Source organism: Triticum urartu, unplaced genomic scaffold (genome assembly GCF_056163025.1).
Source record: "Triticum urartu cultivar PI428250 unplaced genomic scaffold, HENAU_Tu73 scaffold1509, whole genome shotgun sequence".
Classification (NCBI taxonomy): Eukaryota; Viridiplantae; Streptophyta; class Magnoliopsida; order Poales; family Poaceae; genus Triticum; species Triticum urartu.
The window spans coordinates 1-10000 of record NW_028259973.1 but is presented as its reverse complement, the minus strand read 5'-3'; positions in this window follow the sequence as shown (position 1 = coordinate 10000).

Sequence of the window (10000 nt, the reverse complement as noted above, 5' to 3'; positions counted from 1 at the left end):
ACCGAACTATTATACAATACTTACCTTATGTAACAAGGATATAGAGAGATTGTAGAAAGGGGATAGGATAGTTATTTTTGCAAGAGACTTGTTGTAAATTCCTTAACTTAAGAAAGAAAAAAGAATAAAAACACAGATACATAACATAAAAAAAAGAATAAATAAGACGAGATTCGACCTCCCCCTACATATTTAATTTCCTCTCCTATACAAAAACTAGCAAGACCCACTCCATTGGTAATTCCATCAATAACACCCTTATCAAAAAACTCCGTGAGTTCGGTTAACCCTCTTATACCGAGGGTAAAGACCCTAGTATAGAAAATATCTATATAACCACGATTATATGACCAACTGTATATATTTTTTTTTACTTGATCTAAAAATTCTTTTTTAGGATTTCCTTTGTAAAAAGAGTTTATTAAATCCAAATTCTGAAAAAAAGAATAAGCGGATCCATAGAAGATATATGCTATGAATAAACCAAAGATAGCTAGACTTACAGAAGAAATTGCATTAGTAATAAATTCATATGAATTTACAAAAGAATTAGAACTTTCCTGGGTAAAGTTTATTGAGGGAGTTAACCACTTTGATAATATGGTTAACTCTGCTATTCCATTACCAATTCCTCCATTATCAAAAGAGATTCCTATGAATCCAATGAACAAAGTGAAAAGTAGTAATATAAGAAGAGGAAATAACATAGTATTTCCCGTTTCATGCGGATAGGCAAAAGTTTTTTTAGCCCCAAAAGACGTAGTAAAGGATCCTATCCTATTTCTTGTATTACCTTGAATTTTTGGTATATTTTGTGAAAAAAAAGAAACTCCACTCTTCGTTGTTGATAAAACGAAATCCCTATTCACTCCTTTGGGTATCCTTTTTCCCCATAAGGATATTGAATACAAGGAACTCTCTTTAGTGCTACTGTAATTTTGAAAATGAACACGCAAATACCCATCAAATGTAAGTAAATATATCCGAAACATATAAAAGGCAGTTAATCCTGCAGTAAAGGAGGCTATTATTCCAAAAAAGGGCGAATACAACCAACTATTACTAAGGATTTCATCTTTGGACCAGAAGCAAGCAAGAGGTGGAATACCACAAAGAGAAAGTGTACCCCATAAAAAAGTAGTTCTTGTGATTGGAATGTATTTTCTTAAACCGCCCATAAGAACCATATTTTGACTTTTATCTGGTGAATATCCAACAAGAGGTTCCATTGAATGAATAACGGATCCGGATCCCAAGAACAATAAAGCTTTTGAATAAGCATGAGTGATCAAATGGAATAAAGCAGCTTGATAAGAACCTATACCTAGAGCTAACATCATATAACCCAATTGAGACATTGTAGAATAGGCTAAGCTTCTTTTAATATCTCTCTGAGCAAGAGCTAAAGTAGCTCCTAAGAATAGTGTTATTGTACCTACTAAAGAAATAAAACTCATTATCAAAGGTAAAGATATGAAAAGAGGAAGAAGTCGAGCTAGAAGAAAAATTCCCGCAGCAACCATAGTTGCTGCGTGTATAAGAGCCGAAATAGGAGTGGGCCCTTCCATAGCATCGGGTAACCATACGTGAAGAGGGAATTGTGCGGATTTCGCAACTGCACCAAGGAATAATAAAAAAGCACACAAAGTAGTAAGTAAAGAGTTAATTCCATTATTAGGAATCCAGTTATTAGCTATTTTGAACAAATCCCTAAACTCTAAACTACCTGTTATCCAAAAAAAACCTAAAATTCCTAATAATAGACCAAAATCCCCTACACGATTAGTTACAAAAGCTTTTTGACAAGCACTCGCTGCGATTGGTCGTGTAAACCAAAAGCCTATCAATAAATAAGAACACATTCCCACGAGTTCCCAAAAAAAATAAATTTGTATCAAATTGGAGCTAGTAACCAATCCCAACATGGAAGTATTGAAAAAACTTATATAAACAAAAAATCTCAAATATCCTTCATCGTGAGACATATAACCATCACTATAAATAAGAACCAGGATTCCTACAGTAGTAATTAGTATTAACATAATAGAAGTAAGTGGGTCAATCAAGTATCCAAATTCTAAAGAAAAATCATTATTGACGGTCCAAGACCATAGATATTGATAGATCGAACTTCCATTTATTTGTTGAATAGACAGTTGAACTGAGAATACCATAGCTATACTTAAGAGTAAAACACTAGGAAAAGCCCATATGCGACGAAGATTTTTTGTTGCTGTCGGAATAAGAATAAGGCCAAATCCCATTGACATAATAACTGGAAGTGGGAGAAGAGGGATTACCCATGCATATTGATATGTATGTTCCATAAGAAAAGAAATTGCAATTTTTACTTCAATTTTTACTTCAATTTTTCTATAAAATTGTTTCCGATTCACCAAACCAATTCTTATCTCTTTCTGAAAGAATAAATAAAAAGAATAAGAAAAAATACTGAAATTCTTAATTTTTCCAAAATTTATCTCATTGAAATAATTAAAAATTAAGAATGGGTTTAGTTGGTTAAATTAAAAAAGTTAATAAAATAACTAGGTAACGAAGTTATTTTATTAACTAAATAAAGATATTTATAAAAATAAAAAAAAAAAAGTGGAATCATTTTACTTTCTATTCATAATTCATTTTTATATTTCTTTAAAACAAAGATGAAACAGCTCTCTTGTTCCATAATTAACTGATTGAGTGAATTCCAATGAAAACCTATGTTTATAAGAAATTATCGAATAGTCCTTACTTCATATAGAACTAAAATTCTAATGACTATAAATTACCTAAGTTTTAGAATGTCTTGTTTAAGAGACTCAGTATTTTTTGTTTTGATTGGAATTCCTTTCCTTTATGGAATACCATTCTGAACTTAATTAACTATTTTCATTTTCCCTTCTTTTTATCCCCCCGTCTTATCTTATATGGGGGATAGGCTTCCATACCATATATCTATATATGGAGTATACTTGATATATAAATAGATATAAATAGATTTAAATGAGAAACCCTTCTATATATTCTATATTATTAAAAAAAAAGTATAAAATATATAAAGAAAAAATGTTAAAAAATTCTTGTTGTCTTATCCGCATTAGACAAAATGAAGTAAAAAATAATTCAAAATTTAAGTATCTTTCAGTATCTAAGTATAAATACTAATAAAAAGAAGAAAGAAGGATTGATTTGCAGCAATAGATGTCTTTCACATACAACTAGAAAAAAGTAATTTCCTTTTTGAATGGCAGTTCCAAAAAAACGTACTTCAATGTCAAAAAAGCGTATTCGTAAAAATATTTGGAAGAAAAAGACTTATTTTTCCATAGTACAATCTTATTCTTTAGTAAAATCAAGATCATTTTCGAGCGGTAATGAGCATCCAAAACCAAAGGGTTTTTCTGGGCAACAAACAAATAATAAGATTTTGGAATAATATGAATTGACTTATCAAAAAAGAATTCCAATTATTTAATAATTTGGATTCTTCTTTGAATGTACTTTTATGTGTCGAATTACTCGGTACAATATTCTTAGAACAAAAAACCCCTCTTATCTTATATATACAAGAAAAAAAAAGTTTTGTTTGGTATACTGTGTGCTAAGTATTCTTTTCCTATCAATGAACTTTTCATAATTTTCCTAATAGAATCCTCATATTCTATTAGGAAAATTATGAAAAGTGGAGTATTCTTACAATAGGACTTACAACTTCCACCTATCTTCTCCAAAATCATAAGGTTAGTAAATCTTATTAATAAGAGCATAAAGACTTTCATTCTAGAAATTTTTAAAAAATCCAAAAAGCCTTTTCTATTTATCCATTTTATTTTAATTTCATCATTAAATAGAAACCCTTTTGGATTTTTTTCATTGTATTGAAAGAATTTTCAAAATGTAAAGGGGAAATTAATTAGAAAAAATTAGTTCTATAATTGCAAGTTAGAAAAAAGAAGTTCCAACTCTTTCAAGCAGTGTTTGTGTTTCTATTGGGCAAAGCAAGAGTTTATTGTAAAAAAAAAAAATGGAAACGATACTACCAAACGAAGTCTATTTTAATGAAAACTCTAATGTTCCTAAATTTTATGGACTTTCCCAATATCGACGATTCCCAAGATAATAGCTATTATTCTTTTAAGTTACCTATTATTTGAAGTTAGCCGCCATGGTGAAATTGGTAGACACGCTGCTCTTAGGAAGCAGTGCTCAAGCATCTCGGTTCGAATCCGAGTGGCGGCATTCTTGAAAAAGAATACAATAGATTAGAAATCAATTCGAAATTTACAATTTTGTAATGGGACCTTCCCCTTATGCTATTTGCAACTTTAGAACATATACTAACTCATATCTCTTTCTCAACGATTTCAATTGTGATTACGATTCATTTTATAACCTTATTAGTTCGTGAACTTGGAGGATTACGCGATTCGTCAGAAAAAGGAATGATAGTTACTTTTTTCTCTATAACAGGATTCTTAGTTTCTCGTTGGGCTTCCTCGGGACATTTTCCATTAAGTAATTTATATGAGTCATTGATCTTCCTTTCATGGGCCCTGTATATTCTTCATACCATTCCTAAAATACAGAACTCTAAAAATGATTTAAGCACAATAACTACGCCAAGTACTATTTTAACGCAAGGCTTTGCCACATCGGGTCTTTTAACTGAAATGCATCAATCCACGATACTAGTACCTGCTCTACAATCTCAGTGGTTAATGATGCATGTCAGTATGATGTTATTAAGCTATGCAACTCTTTTGTGCGGATCCTTATTATCTGCCGCTATTCTAATCATTAGATTTCGAAATAATTTCCATTTCTTTTCTAAAAAGAAAAAAAATGTTTTAAATAAAACATTTTTCTTTAGTGATATTAAATATTTTTATGCAAAAAGAAGTGCTTTAAAAAGAACCTCTGTCCCTTCATTTCCAAATTATTACAAATATCAATTAACGGAGCGTTTGGATTCTTGGAGTTATCGTGTCATTAGCCTAGGATTTACCCTTTTAACCGTAGGTATTCTTTGTGGAGCAGTATGGGCTAATGAGGCCTGGGGATCCTATTGGAATTGGGATCCTAAGGAAACTTGGGCATTTATTACTTGGACCATATTCGCAATTTATTTACATAGTAGAACAAATCCAAATTGGAAGGGTACGAATTCTGCACTTATAGCTTTGATAGGATTTCTTATAATTTGGATTTGTTATTTTGGTATAAATCTATTAGGAATAGGCTTACATAGTTATGGTTCGTTTACATTAACACCTAAATGATTACATAAAATAAAACCTTCATGAAATGAAGGTTTTTACTTTTATGTTTTATTTGAGAACCCCTTGAACGCCTTATCAAAGGGTTCTCAAAAATTCGAGATAGATCTAATTATACTTTTTTACTTATTTCTGCATTATATACTTTTTTACTTATTTCTGCATTAATAGAGCAGACGAGTAAAAAAAAGCAAACCTATTTAGGATAATAATTGGATAAGAGAGCCTCTACCCTGTCAACGGATAGGGAGAGAACAAAATCTGGATAAATACCAATTCCTATTACTGGTAAAAAGATACAGATTAAAATAAAGAGTTCTCGTGGTCCAGAATCCACAAAATTTGCGTTTGGAACATTAAATAGCTTGTATCCATAGAACATCTGGCGTAACATAGATAATAAATAAATAGGAGTTAATATCATTCCAATTGCCATTACAAAAGTAATTAGTGTTTTTGGCATTAACAGAAATTTTGGACTAGTAATTAGTCCAAAAAATACTACTAATTCTGCGACAAAACCACTCATTCCTGGTAAGGCAAGAGAAGCCATTGAAAAGCTACTAAACATGGTAAAAATTTTAGGCATTGGGATAGATATTCCCCCCAGTTCTTCGAGATAAACAAGACGCATTCTATCAGAAGCGGTTCCTGCCAAGAAAAAAAGTGTAGCACCAATAAATCCATGGGATAATATTTGTAAAATAGCTCCATTGAGTCCAATGTTGGTTATGGAACCAATTCCTATAATTATGAAACCCATGTGAGATACAGAGGAATAAGCTATTCTTTTTTTGAAATTTCGTTGACCAAGAGAAGTTGAAGCTGCATAGATTATTTGGATCGCTCCTATTATTACTAACCAGGGCGAAAATAGATAATGAGCATGAGGTAACAATTCCATGTTGATCCGAATCAATCCATATGCTCCCATCTTTAATAATATTCCCGCTAAAAGCATACATGTACTATAATGTGCTTCCCCATGGGTATCTGGTAACCACGTATGTAGGGGTATAATCGGCAATTTGACAGCATAAGCAATAAGGAAGCCAAAATATAAAAGTATTTCCAAGGTTGCAGGGTATGATTGATTAATTAATCTTTCCAAATCTAATCCTGGTTCGTTGGAACCATATAAGCCCATACCCAGAACTCCGATTAAGAAAAAAATGGAACCGCCTGCAGTATACAAAATAAACTTTGTAGCTGAATATAGACGCCTCTTCCCCCCCCACATGGATAAAAGTAAGTAAACAGGAATTAATTCTAACTCCCACATGATAAAAAAAAGTAAAAGGTCTCGCGAAGAAAATAATCCTATTTGACCACTATACATTGCGAGCATCAGGAAATAGAATAATCGCGAATTCCGTGTAATTGGCCAAGCTGCTAAAGTAGCTAAAGTAGTGATAAATCCTGTCAATAAAATAGATCCTAATGAAAGTCCATCGATTCCCAATCTCCAGTGGAAATCGAAGACATCTATCCATTTATAATCCTCCTTTAATTGGATTAAGGGATCCTCCAGTTGGAAATGATAACAGAACGCATAAGTCATTAGAAGGAATTCTAATAAACAAATAGATATAGTATACCACCTAACGACTTTGTTTCCCTTATGAGGTAAAAAGAAAATTAATGAACCTGCAAATATCGGCAAAACAACAAGTATTGTTAACCAAGGAAAATAACTCATGATAAAGTGATAAAGACAAGATACGTTTTGACCAGAAAAGCCCGTGCTCGATTATTTCGAGCACAGGCTTCTTCGGTAAAGAGGAATCAGACGATTCGAGTGAAGTTTTTTGTAACGTATCAATAAGATAGAGCCATGCTACGTGTTGTTTCAGGCCCTAAATAAACGCGGACACTTAAAAAATCTGTCGGGCAGGCAGATTCACATCTCTTACAACCCACACAATCTTCGGTTCTCGGCGCGGAAGCAATTTGCTTGGCTTTACATCCATCCCAGGGTATCATTTCTAATACATCTGTTGGACAAGCTCGTACACATTGAGTGCATCCTATACATGTATCGTAAATTTTTACGGAATGTGACATTGGATCTATAAATTTTTCTTTTCAACATAAAATTTTTCGATCTGGTAAAAATGAAATTAGTACTATAATGAGTCATATGTATTGTAGACACCAGACGAAGCAATGGTTTATCCAAACTTCAAAAAAAAAAATCTATTTTTTAATCTGTTTGTGAGAAAGCGTGAAGAGAGCCAAGAGACTTTAATTTTGGATTTCAACAATAAATAAGAAATAAGAAAGAATTTTACGAATTGTACAGACGAATTCGAATTAGCCAATAAATTGGCTATCGTCTTTTCAATATAAATTATTGCAATATTCAAATTGCAATATCAATGAATTACAAATACAAAAATTCATTTAAGTGAAAAAGAATACTATGCAATAATCTACTAAAAAAAATGGATATTCTCAAATAATACTAAGAAAATAGTATTGATTTCTATTTATTTTAATATGTGCGCCTTTGTTTAGAGGATTCTATGTCTAATTATTCAAAAGTCTAATTATTCAATAAATTAGATTGATTGATACGAGTGGATTTCCTATTACGATGGATGGAAGAAAGAATGGATAGTCCAATAGCGGCTTCAGCAGCTGCAAGGGCTATAACAAAAATTGCGAAAATATCTCCTTTTAATTGGCGACTATCAAATAGATCAGAAAATGTTACGAGATTTAGATTAATTGAATTCAGTATAAGTTCAAGACATATTAGAGCTCTAACCATGTTTCGGCTTGTGATCAATCCATAGATACCAATCGAAAATAAATAGACACTCAAAAAAAGTACATGCTCAAACATCATTAACTAACTCCTTATCAATCTCGATTCATTTCAATATGAGGGCAAGAATTGAACCGATTCAATTAATTACAATAGAACAATTACACAACAAAAGAAAAAAAAAAAAAAAAAAAAGGAGGTATTTGTTGGCAGTAGATGGATTTTACTAAATCAAAATTGTGATTCTTTAGTTATTTATTTTAGATTTGCAATTCTTATAATTTGTACTTTTTCTAAGTTTTCTTATTGCCGAGCCATAGTAATTGCACCTATTAAAGAAACTAGAAGAATTATGGAAATGAGTTCAAACGGAAGATAAAAATCGGTTGCTAAATGAATTCCAATTTGTTGAACATTATTTATGAGACCCTGTTCTACTATTTGGTTTGATCTTGTAGTCCAAAGAATTCCATACCACGACGTATCTGGGATAGTAGTCATTAGTGAAAAAACAATAGTTATACAAACGAGTGAAGTGAACCCATCTCCAATAGTCCAATAATTCTTATCTTTAGACCATTCTGAGCCATTTACGAACATTACAGCGAATATGATCAAGACATTTATGGCTCCCACATAAATAAGAAGTTGTGCGACAGCTACAAAGTAGGAATTTAATAAAAAATAGAATAAGGATATACAAACAAGAACTAATCCCAGCGAAAAGGCAGAATAAATGGGGTTGGTAAGTAATACTACTCCTAGACCCCCTAGTAGAAGAACAAATCCCCCAAATAGCATAAGAATCTCATGTATTGGTCCAGGTAAATCCATTATGGATAAAAAGAAATTAATAGTATAAAATTTTTCATGAACTGACTAAAACTAAAGGATTCAAGGAAGGAAAAAAGGATTAGGGTATTTTTTTGTGTATAAACTTATAGTTATAAATTATATTATATCACGAAAATCTAGTCTGATTTAAAATAAGAAATAATTTCCAATAAGCAGTAGTTTTTCGTTTTTCTTTATAGTTTAATTTTAAAGTTTAATAAAGAATTATTAGATTTTTATAACAGAAAGACAAAATCAAAGTTTAGTAATCAGTAATCGTTCTTGAATTCGAAGATTTTTCTTTGTTTATTTTACTTTCAGACGAATTCCTAATTGTTTGAATTGTGTAATCTCCCATTATGGAGATTGGTAACCGACTTAAAGCAATTTGATTGTAATTCAATTCATGACGATCATAGGTAGAAAGTTCATATTCTTCAGTCATTGATAAACAGCTTGTTGGACAGTACTCAACACAATTGCCACAAAATATACAAACTCCGAAATCAATACTATAATTAAGCAATTGTTTTCTTTTAATATCCTTTTCAAATCTCCAATCCACAACGGGTAAATCTATCGGACATACGCGAACACATACTTCACAAGCAATACATTTATCAAATTCAAAGTGGATTCGCCCTCGGAAACGCTCTGGTGTAATTGATTTTTCATAAGGGTAGTGAATCGTTATAGGTAAACGATTTGTGTGGGATAAGGTAGTTATGAAACTTTGACCTATGTACCTTGTAGCACGTATTGTTTGTTGACCATAACTCATGAACCCAGTTACCATAGGGAACATATTCATTCTAAATATCTATGAAAAAGATATGTTTCTTTCTCTTGTTTGAGAGAGCTTTTGTGTTGAAAATATTCTTACTATTATTGTATTATCTTATTTATAGTGAAACAAGTTGAGAAGAGGTTGTTAATAAGAGATTGCCCAGGGAAATAGGTAAAAGAAATTTCCATCCAAGATTTAATAACTGATCCATTCTCATCCTCGGTAAAGTCCATCTTATTGTGATAGAAATGAAGAGAAATAAATAAGCTTTAGTTAATGTAATAAATATACCCATTGTCATTTCCAAAATTCCAACTGCTTTATTCATTTGGA